The sequence below is a fragment of the Melanotaenia boesemani genome, chromosome 11 (genome assembly GCF_017639745.1).
Source record: "Melanotaenia boesemani isolate fMelBoe1 chromosome 11, fMelBoe1.pri, whole genome shotgun sequence".
NCBI classification, from domain to species: Eukaryota; Metazoa; Chordata; class Actinopteri; order Atheriniformes; family Melanotaeniidae; genus Melanotaenia; species Melanotaenia boesemani.
In genome coordinates this window covers 33,606,877-33,622,445 of record NC_055692.1, presented here as the reverse complement: position 1 = coordinate 33,622,445, position 15,569 = coordinate 33,606,877, and positions in this window count along the sequence as shown.

Sequence of the window (15,569 nt, the reverse complement as noted above, 5' to 3'; positions counted from 1 at the left end):
GTCTGAAATGGCCTCATTAAAAATTTTAGGTGCTGAAGTAGCACAAATCAAAGAGTCAATCAGACCCCCCAACCCCTCGCAGGCACAGTACCTGGCCCCAACAGTAACGCAGGAATGTTTCCCCCCTCCCCTGTTCCAGCATCCCCCTCAAAGCTGTTGGCCACCGCCAGGCCCAGGACGGAGAGGAGACACTGCTCAGTACCAACAGAGGTTTGCACCACAGCACTATTACCCCACCCGAAATCGTGCACGTCTGCGAAGATGTATTGGCTGCCAGCAAAATGGGAGTGAGTACTGTAGTCATTGCTACAGATGTGGAAGTGATGAACACTTCCTGGCAGGTTGTAGGGCGAGGGGAACCAGACATGAGAGAAATGAATCTTTAAACGACGGAGGGTTACCCCCACGGGACAGGGAGTAACCAGAACCTTTAGAATGTCCCAATACTGTTGCTCCTACTGTGGGCTCAGTGAGAAAGAGCAAAAGTTTAGACAATGTGCATCCTGTAAAACAGACATTTATTGTTCCAAAACCTGTCAAGCTCAACACTGGCCAAAACATAGAAAGCATTGTAAACATTCACAAAAACAGTCAACTCAGTACTCTCATGCAAAGGCAAAAATAACCCCTAAAAAGACAGATGGCAGTCAGTCCAATCCGGTTGCTTTGATAGGGAAGCGGTGCATGGTTGAATGCTACATACACGGCCATAGAACCCAAGCACTATGGGACACAGGGTCTCAAGTTAGTATTATCGATGAGGGGTGGAAAAAGAGATATTTGCCGCATGAGAAACTAAGAGATGTCTCCGAGTTGCTTGATGCACCAGATGATTTGAAAATCACAGCTGCTAATGGCCAAAGCATGCCATATAAGGGTTTTATTGAGGTCGCTTTTGGATTGGCAGCAGAGGGAGCAGACCCCAAAGAACTTGTTGTCCCCATGCTGGTGATGAGAGGTGAAAACCTGTCACAGCCAATTCTAGGCTTTAATGTCATTGAGCAAGTTGTAAAAAGCAGCACCACAGAACTGCCAGATGTTGTGAGGAGGAAGCAGTTACATGAGACATTAAAGGCAGCCTTTCCAAGCCTTGAGAAAGGAGGTGTGGCAGCCTTAATTGATTTGATGACTGCTGAACAGTCATGTGACTATGTTGTGAAAACAACAAAAGAGAAGGTCATTGTGCCAAAACACACTTCTGTTAAAGTTGACTGTAAGGTGCTAACACGGCCACTTAAAGCAGACGCTACACTCCTTTTTGAGCCTGATGTAAACCCTCAGTGGACTGAAGGCCTTGAGTTTTGTGAGACTTTAGTCAAGCTAAGGAGTGGTGCTTCACCTTACATTGTTCTTGATGTGCAAAATCCCACTGATCACGATATTGAGTTGTCAGGAAGAACTGTTGTGGGTACTTTACAAGAAGTTCAGGCAGTGTATCCTGCCACTATTTTAGAAAAACCTGATAACTGTCCCCCCGTATCGGTGAGTCAAGTAAGTACAGAGATCGAGCAGACCACTGACGTCACATGGGATCCACCAATCAACCTAAGCCATTTGAATGAATCAGAAAGAGTAGTTGTACAGAGCATGCTTCGTGAAGAGTGTCTGTCCTTTTCTAAGTCCGATGATGATATTGGTCGCATTGAAAAGCTAAGATTAAACATATCATTAAAAGATTTGGACCCTGTAGCACGCACTTATCTATCAGTTCCGAAGCCGTTGTACAAAGAAATGAAGGACTATCTGCACAACCTTATTGCACAGGGATGGGTGAAGAAATCCAACTCACCTTATTCTTCACCGGTTGTCTGTGTAAGAAAGAAAGACGGCAGCCTCCGCCTCTGTATAGATTATAGAGAGCTGAACAAAAAGACTTATCCTGATAGACAACCGATTCCTAGAGTACAGGACATCCTGGATAGCCTTGGTGGCAACTCGTGGTTTTCATTGCTAGACCAAGGAAAGGCCTATCATCAGGGTTTTATGGATGAGAGCAGTAGGCATTTGACGGCATTTGTGACTCCATGGGGCCTTTATGAATGGATAAGGATTCCATTTGGTCTCATGAATGCTCCTGCAGCGTTTCAACGCTGTATGGAGGAATGCTTGGAGGAAGTGCGAGACAAAATCTGTGTCCCATATCTTGATGACACACTTGTGTTCAGTCAGTCATTTGAAGACCATGTGAATCATGTCCGGAGAGTGCTTCAACTTTTGAGAAAGAGCGGGATCAAACTGAAACCCAGTAAGTGCGAATTATTCAGACAAGAGGTTCGCTATCTGGGGAGGGTTGTCTCAGCAGAAGGCAGCAAAATTGACCCAGCAGACACTATTGCAGTGACAGCCTTAAAAGATATGAGACCGAAAAATGTAGGCGAGCTACGAGCTATCATGGGCTTATTGAGCTATTATAGACAATACATAAAGGACTTTTCTCGTATTGCAGGGCCACTGTATGAGTTGTTGAAAGGGACGACAGACAACAGTATGTCACAAAACAGGACTATTGTAGGGCAAGTTAAAGGAAAGAACAAAGGCGTACCATCACACAAACCAATTGTGTGGACTGAAGAGCACCAACAGGTATTAGAGAGGCTAGTAGGCTGCCTGGTTGAGCCGCCTGTTCTTGGGTTCCCAGACTTTTCAAAGCCGTTTATTCTCCACACAGATGCCTCAAACCAGGGTCTCGGGGCCGTTCTATACCAAAGACAGGATGACAAACTCCGTGTAATAGCCTACGGCTCCCGCACATTGACTGCCTCTGAACGCAATTATCACCTCCATTCAGGGAAATTAGAGTTTCTCGCCCTCAAGTGGGCAGTCACTGAAAAATTCAGAGATTATCTTTATTATGCCCCTACTTTCACAGTTTTTACAGACAATAATCCACTTACATATGTCCTCTCGAGTGCCAAGCTTAATGCAACTGGTTGTAGGTGGGTAGCAGAGCTAGCAGACTTTCATTTCACTATCAGATATCGCCCGGGTAGAGAAAATGTGGACGCTGACAGTTTGTCCAGGATGCCTGTAGACATAGAGGAGTTGATGGGACAGTGTACTGCAGAGTTAGCCTCAGACTGTGTGGCAGTAATAACCCAAGCTACTGAGGTTCAAGACCCCACTTCATCATGGGTCTGCCCAGCACTTGACACCGTTCAGTGTGCTGCTGTGAGTAAAGACACACACAAACCCTTGTCTTCTGCTGAGATTCGACAAGCACAGAATGAGGACAACAACATTGGTCCGATCATACATCACAAACTGAGGAACAGTAAGCCTGCAGGAAATGAACTTAATGCCCTCAGTATGCAAAGCAAGTGTTTGCTGCGTGAATGGGAAAGACTTAGCTTTGATGAAGATGGCATTCTCCACCGGAGGACAACAAACAAAGCGCAACTTGTGCTACCTGAACAGTACAAGGCTACTGTACTGAAAGAGCTACATGATGAGATGGGCCATCAAGGCACCGATCGAACAACATCACTCATCAGAGATCGATTCTATTGGCCTTACATGCAAAAAGACATTGAACATTATGTAGCCAGCACTTGTACATGCCTTAAACAAAAGACTCCAAGCAAAGAAACAAGGGCACCTCTCACTAGTATTGTCACCACCCAGCCATTTGAACTTGTGTCAATAGATTTTTTGCACTTAGACAAGTGTAGAGGTGGGTATGAATATATACTGGTCATTGTAGATCACTTCACCCGTTTTGCTCAGGCTTACCCTACTACCTCCAAGTCTGCCAAAACAGTTGCTGATCGTATATTCAATGATTTTGCCCTTAGGTTTGGACTGCCAAAAAGAATTCACCATGACCAAGGTGGTGAATTTGAGAACCAGCTCTTTGCACAACTCAAAAAGAACTGTGGTGTTCTGGGGTCACGGACGACACCCTACCACCCACAAGGGAATGGGCAGGTTGAACGATTTAATCGAACCTTACTGCAAATGCTAAAGACACTAACAGACAAACAAAAGACAAACTGGAAAGAATCTTTAAACAAACTGATATATGCGTATAACTGCACAAGATGCGAGGTAACTGGTTTCTCTCCCTTCTACCTTCTTTTTGGGAGGTCCCCAAGGTTGCCTATTGATCTCCTTTTTGGTCTCACTTCTGAGACAGGGAAAGCAGACCATCGAACATACATGGAGGAGTGGAAACAAAGAATGCAGGAAGCATACAAAATTGTGCAAGAAAATGCAAAGAAGTCAGCCGAAAGGGGAAAGAGACATTATGACGTGAAGGTCAGAAGCTCAGTCCTATAGGCGAATCTTTTGTGACGTCAGTGTTTACCTTTTGCCGCATTGCATCACGGTATTGGGTGGCAAGAAGCTGCATCTGTTAGCTGGATTTCTTTGCGTTTGGAGTTTGAGGGCGATCTACTACATGGTTCACTCGTGTTGTGTGATTGGCTGTACGGCTCGTTGGGGGCCCAACAAAAAGTTTTTCCGCATTCCCACCGAAAAAGACCCCGAAAAAAGAAGGAAATGGTTACGTGCTATGATACGTGCTTTGATACCTGCAAGCCTCACTGGTACACGCAGCTGTTGTGAGTCCTATCCTGACCGCTGTTTCTACTTTAAACATTAAAGCTGCTACATGACTGCATGTTTCTCCTAGACTGGATTTGAAAGAAAAATTTTGTAAGATGTTATTATCGTTTTTCACGATAGACCAAACGCCATTTAAATTATAGTTAACAGGACCAATAAAATTGAAAAACAGTCATTAGATTTAAAATGAAAAATTCAAAGGCACTGATAAATAAAGCCTTACCCGGCTTTGCAGTCGCAGTGACATGTGATTATTTCACCGTTTTCTTGGGCGATCACCCACGGAAGATGCGAATCACGCTGTGACTCTGCTTGGCCGGGTCTGACCTCCGCTTTGAGCACGACCACTGATTTTTGTTTCACCGAAAAGATTGGCCCAACCTTTCTTGAAACAAAATAGTTATAAGCTTCGAGGCTTTTAAAAGCTTTTAACCTCTCGTGGGTGAAGGGTCCAGGGCTTTCAACTAAATAAGAATAAATATCTCCCCAGCACATCTGTGGCCAAGATGCAGGTGAGTCAGACCAGTATTTTTCGTCATCCCAGACTTCATATGGGCTTTGTATTTGTTCGATTTTGTCTGCAACACAAATTTTTAGTTTCTCTCTAAACCTCCTCTGGTCTTCGGAGCTTAGCGTACTTATATAATTTGGATTTCGCCCGCTTACTTTCTTGTTTATGCTAGCAGGTTCCGCCATCTCAACAGGTCTTCTTGCCACCCAACCACACGCGCATGCGCAAAAAGATGTAAACAAAGATTCGCCTATACCCAGGTGATCGTGTGCTTGTCAGGAATCTGACACCAAGAGGAGGCTCAGGAAAACTTCGTAATCACTGGGAGGAGATTATCCATGTTGTGATTCGGCAAGTTGGTGAGGGCATCCCCGTTTATGAGGTCAAGCCTGAACAAGGAAGAGGGAGGTCAAGGGTCATTCATCGCAATTTGCTGTTACCGTGTGATCACCTACCCCTTGATATCCAACACGAGGCAGCAAATGACCAGAGCAAAAAGAGAACAAAGACAGACACACAGAATGCAAATCAGGAGGAAGGTGATGAGGATGAGGATGAGTACTGTTATCCATCTGTCCTGTATCCTCAAGTGACTGGGATGGACAACCATGGTGAGCAGTATAGGGATGATAGCACAGAAGCACCAGCATTGGATGATGATGGACCTGCAGTTGAAGAGGAATCCATAGCAGATACAAACACAGGTGGATCAGAACTGCAGCAGGAGGAAACTGAGGATCAGAGCAGATGTGTGCAACCAGCTCCAGATCCCCAGGATGAGACTCTGGTAACATTACATTCAGATGTGAGTGATGACAGCAGAGAGCAAAGGTTTAACCGTCCAAAGAGAGAGAGACGAGCCCCTAAAATATTCACTTATGATGAGCTTGGGTCTCCCACTTGCTATAGCACAGCTTATGCAAGTGAAACATGTCACCATTATCACCCTGTAACCTATAGGGAAGTTCAACCTGTGTGGGTGAACCCGTTTCAAGTCTACCAGCCTTTATTTATACAGGGGTACTAGATGACTAAGTTGGATTGTTTAGTACACTAAAAGAGCTGTGTAATACAGAGTAAAGATCACGGAACTAGGCAGTTGTTAAACATGTTTTTTTTATTTATCTTGGAAACAAAGAAGATATTGGGGGCACTCCAAGTTAAGAACTTTTGTTTTGAACTTAAGGACTTTTGTTTGCCAATGTTGTGATGTCGGGACGACATCTAATTTTGCAGGGGAGTGTGTAATAGGTATATTTACTTTAAATAATTGTTTGTTGATTAGTTAAACCTTGAAGTGATGTGTCTTATACTTGTTGAAATTAATAGTTTTCTACGATGACATCTGTTCATATGTAAGAGGTTGAGATCAGTGATCTACTAATTAAGTCTGGGAAATTATCCGGATGGGACTGGTAATGCCTGTAGAGATCAGGAGAGGGAGCTCTCTACGCATGCTTCATTCACGCCAGAGCTGCTGCAGATGAAGCATCGTGTCTTGAGTGTCCTTCCTTAAATCTCCAATTACAGGTATGACGTGAATATGTTAATGCCATGAACCCGTTGGAAAACGTGTTAAAATGAGTTGTAGTTGTGGAGTGAATGTTAAGGGCGTTCTGTAGAAAATGTATTCCCGTTTGCACAGTTTTGTCAGCCATTAGCAGCTAGCTCAACCACGTTTCTCCTAGCTACATCAAGCATACCATGCGCTGTGATTGTGCGGTCCAGCAAGACACAAATGATGTGCGACTGCTCTTATAAATGTATTCAGTTCAAGAATGAGCAAGTGATTAACTCACTAATTATTAGTCTGTTAACTGGTAGACATACGAACATGTGGTATGTAATATTGACATTTTATTCCTCATCTTCAAGTGGATTTTGTGTTTTATTATGTTATGTTATTCATCAACTCTGTTTGGATTTACTGTTAAAAAGGATGCACCATATAAGAAGCGATTAGCTTGCCTTTTGGGGAAATGGATTTTATTTCATGAGGACAGACACTAAATTCAAAATGCTCATAACGGATGTTATTGTTTGTCATAAGAAGATTTGTTTGGTTGTGAAGAATTCAAAAATGAAAATAAATTCACGCCAGAGCTGCTGCAGATGAAGCATCGTGTCTTGAGTGTCCTTCCTTAAATCTCCAATTACAGCCGTCACGGAGCAGAGTCCAGCCGAGGTACCAGGGTGTAACATTTTGGAGGCACCGCTGGGATGAAGGTGATGAGGGTCAGCTGTCCCAGATAGACATCCTTGTCATCATTCAACCCTTCACATCTACAACCTGGTACGACGATAAGGTGTGGTGGTGAAAGAGCTGCGCAGAGGGACTTGCATTGAATCTGAGGTCGACCATCAGGTACCAGGAGAACTGCATCGTTTCTTTGCACAGAGAAGGTTCTTCATCATACTGACACTGTCTTCGGTTCAATGATTGAAATGGATTCATCAGAGTTGGAGGACTTAAAACTCAATATTGGTGCAGCTTTGTACACCTTGACAAAAGATGCTTTAATTGAAATTTGTGGGTTTCTTTCGATTGCTGATTCAGCATTTACCAAGGACTCAGACAAAAATCGATCCTCTCTCATTTCACATATTACCAGGCACCTGGAGAGAGATGGGTTGGTTGAACTAGAAGACCAAGGTATGTCAGAGCTACTTAGCCTGAGTGATAAAATTGTAGAGTTACAACAATCTGCTAAAGATAGTGCATCAGACTATGTAGCTCCCAATTCAACGCGGAGAGATGTGGATATGCACACTATTCAACTCACTGAAGATGAACTGAGGAAAGAGGTGGAGACGCAAGTGGCATTAGCTCTGTCATTACGGAACGAACAAAGTCAAACTAACAAGGCCAAAACTCTTTTGAGTGATGAAAGTAGCGGTATTAGGCAAGGCCAATCCCCTATTCAGTCCATACCCCATAATCGAGTCTCTTTACAGTGGGGAAGAGAATTCAAAATATCAGGCCAGATTGGTGAGCCAGGGCAGAGGGACAAACTCAGTTTCTCAAGTCTAGCACATCAAACTGAACAAGGCATCACCAAGGGATTTCCTGAAATTGAAATAGTTGATGCTGTGATTAGGGCGATAGCACCAGGTCTACAACTACGCAGCTACCTTGAGGGCAAAGGCAACCTTACTTTACCTACCTTGAGGAGGATTCTCAGGTCCCACTACCAGGAGAAGGGTGCGACAGAACTGTATAAACAGCTCACCTCAGAGGTCCAAAATAATAAGGAGACCCCACAAAGCTTCCTGTTCCATGCTTTAGACCTGAGGCAAAAAATCCTCTTTGCTTCACAGGAAGCAGAATCTGGTTTAAGATACGATCCTGCCCTTGTACAGAGTATGTTTCGCCATACAGTTCTGACAGGCCTGCAAAATGACAGCATCAGAAGTGATCTACAACCATACTTGCAACAAACAACGACAAGTGATGAGCTGCTCCTTGAGAAACTTAACATTGCATGTGCAAATGAAGCAGAGAGACAAAATAAAAAGAAACTCCTTACCCAACAGCGGCCAGCTACTGTCCACTCACTTCAGTCTAATGACATGGCTACAGATAAGAAAGGGAAAAATGCAAACGTGGACCACAGCACTAAAATCCAGTCTGATGTATTAAATGAGTTAAAAGAGATGCGGTCTGAAATGGCCTCATTAAAAATTTTAGGTGCTGAAGTAGCACAAATCAAAGAGTCAATCAGACCCCCCAACCCCTCGCAGGCACAGTACCTGGCCCCAACAGTAACGCAGGAATGTTTCCCCCCTCCCCTGTTCCAGCATCCCCCTCAAAGCTGTTGGCCACCGCCAGGCCCAGGACGGAGAGGAGACACTGCTCAGTACCAACAGAGGTTTGCACCACAGCACTATTACCCCACCCGAAATCGTGCACGTCTGCGAAGATGTATTGGCTGCCAGCAAAATGGGAGTGAGTACTGTAGTCATTGCTACAGATGTGGAAGTGATGAACACTTCCTGGCAGGTTGTAGGGCGAGGGGAACCAGACATGAGAGAAATGAATCTTTAAACGACGGAGGGTTACCCCCACGGGACAGGGAGTAACCAGAACCTTTAGAATGTCCCAATACTGTTGCTCCTACTGTGGGCTCAGTGAGAAAGAGCAAAAGTTTAGACAATGTGCATCCTGTAAAACAGACATTTATTGTTCCAAAACCTGTCAAGCTCAACACTGGCCAAAACATAGAAAGCATTGTAAACATTCACAAAAACAGTCAACTCAGTACTCTCATGCAAAGGCAAAAATAACCCCTAAAAAGACAGATGGCAGTCAGTCCAATCCGGTTGCTTTGATAGGGAAGCGGTGCATGGTTGAATGCTACATACACGGCCATAGAACCCAAGCACTATGGGACACAGGGTCTCAAGTTAGTATTATCGATGAGGGGTGGAAAAAGAGATATTTGCCGCATGAGAAACTAAGAGATGTCTCCGAGTTGCTTGATGCACCAGATGATTTGAAAATCACAGCTGCTAATGGCCAAAGCATGCCATATAAGGGTTTTATTGAGGTCGCTTTTGGATTGGCAGCAGAGGGAGCAGACCCCAAAGAACTTGTTGTCCCCATGCTGGTGATGAGAGGTGAAAACCTGTCACAGCCAATTCTAGGCTTTAATGTCATTGAGCAAGTTGTAAAAAGCAGCACCACAGAACTGCCAGATGTTGTGAGGAGGAAGCAGTTACATGAGACATTAAAGGCAGCCTTTCCAAGCCTTGAGAAAGGAGGTGTGGCAGCCTTAATTGATTTGATGACTGCTGAACAGTCATGTGACTATGTTGTGAAAACAACAAAAGAGAAGGTCATTGTGCCAAAACACACTTCTGTTAAAGTTGACTGTAAGGTGCTAACACGGCCACTTAAAGCAGACGCTACACTCCTTTTTGAGCCTGATGTAAACCCTCAGTGGACTGAAGGCCTTGAGTTTTGTGAGACTTTAGTCAAGCTAAGGAGTGGTGCTTCACCTTACATTGTTCTTGATGTGCAAAATCCCACTGATCACGATATTGAGTTGTCAGGAAGAACTGTTGTGGGTACTTTACAAGAAGTTCAGGCAGTGTATCCTGCCACTATTTTAGAAAAACCTGATAACTGTCCCCCCGTATCGGTGAGTCAAGTAAGTACAGAGATCGAGCAGACCACTGACGTCACATGGGATCCACCAATCAACCTAAGCCATTTGAATGAATCAGAAAGAGTAGTTGTACAGAGCATGCTTCGTGAAGAGTGTCTGTCCTTTTCTAAGTCCGATGATGATATTGGTCGCATTGAAAAGCTAAGATTAAACATATCATTAAAAGATTTGGACCCTGTAGCACGCACTTATCTATCAGTTCCGAAGCCGTTGTACAAAGAAATGAAGGACTATCTGCACAACCTTATTGCACAGGGATGGGTGAAGAAATCCAACTCACCTTATTCTTCACCGGTTGTCTGTGTAAGAAAGAAAGACGGCAGCCTCCGCCTCTGTATAGATTATAGAGAGCTGAACAAAAAGACTTATCCTGATAGACAACCGATTCCTAGAGTACAGGACATCCTGGATAGCCTTGGTGGCAACTCGTGGTTTTCATTGCTAGACCAAGGAAAGGCCTATCATCAGGGTTTTATGGATGAGAGCAGTAGGCATTTGACGGCATTTGTGACTCCATGGGGCCTTTATGAATGGATAAGGATTCCATTTGGTCTCATGAATGCTCCTGCAGCGTTTCAACGCTGTATGGAGGAATGCTTGGAGGAAGTGCGAGACAAAATCTGTGTCCCATATCTTGATGACACACTTGTGTTCAGTCAGTCATTTGAAGACCATGTGAATCATGTCCGGAGAGTGCTTCAACTTTTGAGAAAGAGCGGGATCAAACTGAAACCCAGTAAGTGCGAATTATTCAGACAAGAGGTTCGCTATCTGGGGAGGGTTGTCTCAGCAGAAGGCAGCAAAATTGACCCAGCAGACACTATTGCAGTGACAGCCTTAAAAGATATGAGACCGAAAAATGTAGGCGAGCTACGAGCTATCATGGGCTTATTGAGCTATTATAGACAATACATAAAGGACTTTTCTCGTATTGCAGGGCCACTGTATGAGTTGTTGAAAGGGACGACAGACAACAGTATGTCACAAAACAGGACTATTGTAGGGCAAGTTAAAGGAAAGAACAAAGGCGTACCATCACACAAACCAATTGTGTGGACTGAAGAGCACCAACAGGTATTAGAGAGGCTAGTAGGCTGCCTGGTTGAGCCGCCTGTTCTTGGGTTCCCAGACTTTTCAAAGCCGTTTATTCTCCACACAGATGCCTCAAACCAGGGTCTCGGGGCCGTTCTATACCAAAGACAGGATGACAAACTCCGTGTAATAGCCTACGGCTCCCGCACATTGACTGCCTCTGAACGCAATTATCACCTCCATTCAGGGAAATTAGAGTTTCTCGCCCTCAAGTGGGCAGTCACTGAAAAATTCAGAGATTATCTTTATTATGCCCCTACTTTCACAGTTTTTACAGACAATAATCCACTTACATATGTCCTCTCGAGTGCCAAGCTTAATGCAACTGGTTGTAGGTGGGTAGCAGAGCTAGCAGACTTTCATTTCACTATCAGATATCGCCCGGGTAGAGAAAATGTGGACGCTGACAGTTTGTCCAGGATGCCTGTAGACATAGAGGAGTTGATGGGACAGTGTACTGCAGAGTTAGCCTCAGACTGTGTGGCAGTAATAACCCAAGCTACTGAGGTTCAAGACCCCACTTCATCATGGGTCTGCCCAGCACTTGACACCGTTCAGTGTGCTGCTGTGAGTAAAGACACACACAAACCCTTGTCTTCTGCTGAGATTCGACAAGCACAGAATGAGGACAACAACATTGGTCCGATCATACATCACAAACTGAGGAACAGTAAGCCTGCAGGAAATGAACTTAATGCCCTCAGTATGCAAAGCAAGTGTTTGCTGCGTGAATGGGAAAGACTTAGCTTTGATGAAGATGGCATTCTCCACCGGAGGACAACAAACAAAGCGCAACTTGTGCTACCTGAACAGTACAAGGCTACTGTACTGAAAGAGCTACATGATGAGATGGGCCATCAAGGCACCGATCGAACAACATCACTCATCAGAGATCGATTCTATTGGCCTTACATGCAAAAAGACATTGAACATTATGTAGCCAGCACTTGTACATGCCTTAAACAAAAGACTCCAAGCAAAGAAACAAGGGCACCTCTCACTAGTATTGTCACCACCCAGCCATTTGAACTTGTGTCAATAGATTTTTTGCACTTAGACAAGTGTAGAGGTGGGTATGAATATATACTGGTCATTGTAGATCACTTCACCCGTTTTGCTCAGGCTTACCCTACTACCTCCAAGTCTGCCAAAACAGTTGCTGATCGTATATTCAATGATTTTGCCCTTAGGTTTGGACTGCCAAAAAGAATTCACCATGACCAAGGTGGTGAATTTGAGAACCAGCTCTTTGCACAACTCAAAAAGAACTGTGGTGTTCTGGGGTCACGGACGACACCCTACCACCCACAAGGGAATGGGCAGGTTGAACGATTTAATCGAACCTTACTGCAAATGCTAAAGACACTAACAGACAAACAAAAGACAAACTGGAAAGAATCTTTAAACAAACTGATATATGCGTATAACTGCACAAGATGCGAGGTAACTGGTTTCTCTCCCTTCTACCTTCTTTTTGGGAGGTCCCCAAGGTTGCCTATTGATCTCCTTTTTGGTCTCACTTCTGAGACAGGGAAAGCAGACCATCGAACATACATGGAGGAGTGGAAACAAAGAATGCAGGAAGCATACAAAATTGTGCAAGAAAATGCAAAGAAGTCAGCCGAAAGGGGAAAGAGACATTATGACGTGAAGGTCAGAAGCTCAGTCCTATAGGCGAATCTTTTGTGACGTCAGTGTTTACCTTTTGCCGCATTGCATCACGGTATTGGGTGGCAAGAAGCTGCATCTGTTAGCTGGATTTCTTTGCGTTTGGAGTTTGAGGGCGATCTACTACATGGTTCACTCGTGTTGTGTGATTGGCTGTACGGCTCGTTGGGGGCCCAACAAAAAGTTTTTCCGCATTCCCACCGAAAAAGACCCCGAAAAAAGAAGGAAATGGTTACGTGCTATGATACGTGCTTTGATACCTGCAAGCCTCACTGGTACACGCAGCTGTTGTGAGTCCTATCCTGACCGCTGTTTCTACTTTAAACATTAAAGCTGCTACATGACTGCATGTTTCTCCTAGACTGGATTTGAAAGAAAAATTTTGTAAGATGTTATTATCGTTTTTCACGATAGACCAAACGCCATTTAAATTATAGTTAACAGGACCAATAAAATTGAAAAACAGTCATTAGATTTAAAATGAAAAATTCAAAGGCACTGATAAATAAAGCCTTACCCGGCTTTGCAGTCGCAGTGACATGTGATTATTTCACCGTTTTCTTGGGCGATCACCCACGGAAGATGCGAATCACGCTGTGACTCTGCTTGGCCGGGTCTGACCTCCGCTTTGAGCACGACCACTGATTTTTGTTTCACCGAAAAGATTGGCCCAACCTTTCTTGAAACAAAATAGTTATAAGCTTCGAGGCTTTTAAAAGCTTTTAACCTCTCGTGGGTGAAGGGTCCAGGGCTTTCAACTAAATAAGAATAAATATCTCCCCAGCACATCTGTGGCCAAGATGCAGGTGAGTCAGACCAGTATTTTTCGTCATCCCAGACTTCATATGGGCTTTGTATTTGTTCGATTTTGTCTGCAACACAAATTTTTAGTTTCTCTCTAAACCTCCTCTGGTCTTCGGAGCTTAGCGTACTTATATAATTTGGATTTCGCCCGCTTACTTTCTTGTTTATGCTAGCAGGTTCCGCCATCTCAACAGGTCTTCTTGCCACCCAACCACACGCGCATGCGCAAAAAGATGTAAACAAAGATTCGCCTATACCCAGGTGATCGTGTGCTTGTCAGGAATCTGACACCAAGAGGAGGCTCAGGAAAACTTCGTAATCACTGGGAGGAGATTATCCATGTTGTGATTCGGCAAGTTGGTGAGGGCATCCCCGTTTATGAGGTCAAGCCTGAACAAGGAAGAGGGAGGTCAAGGGTCATTCATCGCAATTTGCTGTTACCGTGTGATCACCTACCCCTTGATATCCAACACGAGGCAGCAAATGACCAGAGCAAAAAGAGAACAAAGACAGACACACAGAATGCAAATCAGGAGGAAGGTGATGAGGATGAGGATGAGTACTGTTATCCATCTGTCCTGTATCCTCAAGTGACTGGGATGGACAACCATGGTGAGCAGTATAGGGATGATAGCACAGAAGCACCAGCATTGGATGATGATGGACCTGCAGTTGAAGAGGAATCCATAGCAGATACAAACACAGGTGGATCAGAACTGCAGCAGGAGGAAACTGAGGATCAGAGCAGATGTGTGCAACCAGCTCCAGATCCCCAGGATGAGACTCTGGTAACATTACATTCAGATGTGAGTGATGACAGCAGAGAGCAAAGGTTTAACCGTCCAAAGAGAGAGAGACGAGCCCCTAAAATATTCACTTATGATGAGCTTGGGTCTCCCACTTGCTATAGCACAGCTTATGCAAGTGAAACATGTCACCATTATCACCCTGTAACCTATAGGGAAGTTCAACCTGTGTGGGTGAACCCGTTTCAAGTCTACCAGCCTTTATTTATACAGGGGTACTAGATGACTAAGTTGGATTGTTTAGTACACTAAAAGAGCTGTGTAATACAGAGTAAAGATCACGGAACTAGGCAGTTGTTAAACATGTTTTTTTTATTTATCTTGGAAACAAAGAAGATATTGGGGGCACTCCAAGTTAAGAACTTTTGTTTTGAACTTAAGGACTTTTGTTTGCCAATGTTGTGATGTCGGGACGACATCTAATTTTGCAGGGGAGTGTGTAATAGGTATATTTACTTTAAATAATTGTTTGTTGATTAGTTAAACCTTGAAGTGATGTGTCTTATACTTGTTGAAATTAATAGTTTTCTACGATGACATCTGTTCATATGTAAGAGGTTGAGATCAGTGATCTACTAATTAAGTCTGGGAAATTATCCGGATGGGACTGGTAATGCCTGTAGAGATCAGGAGAGGGAGCTCTCTACGCATGCTTCATTCACGCCAGAGCTGCTGCAGATGAAGCATCGTGTCTTGAGTGTCCTTCCTTAAATCTCCAATTACAGGTATGACGTGAATATGTTAATGCCATGAACCCGTTGGAAAACGTGTTAAAATGAGTTGTAGTTGTGGAGTGAATGTTAAGGGCGTTCTGTAGAAAATGTATTCCCGTTTGCACAGTTTTGTCAGCCATTAGCAGCTAGCTCAACCACGTTTCTCCTAGCTACATCAAGCATACCATGCGCTGTGATTGTGCGGTCCAGCAAGACACAAATGATGTGCGACTGCTCTTATAAA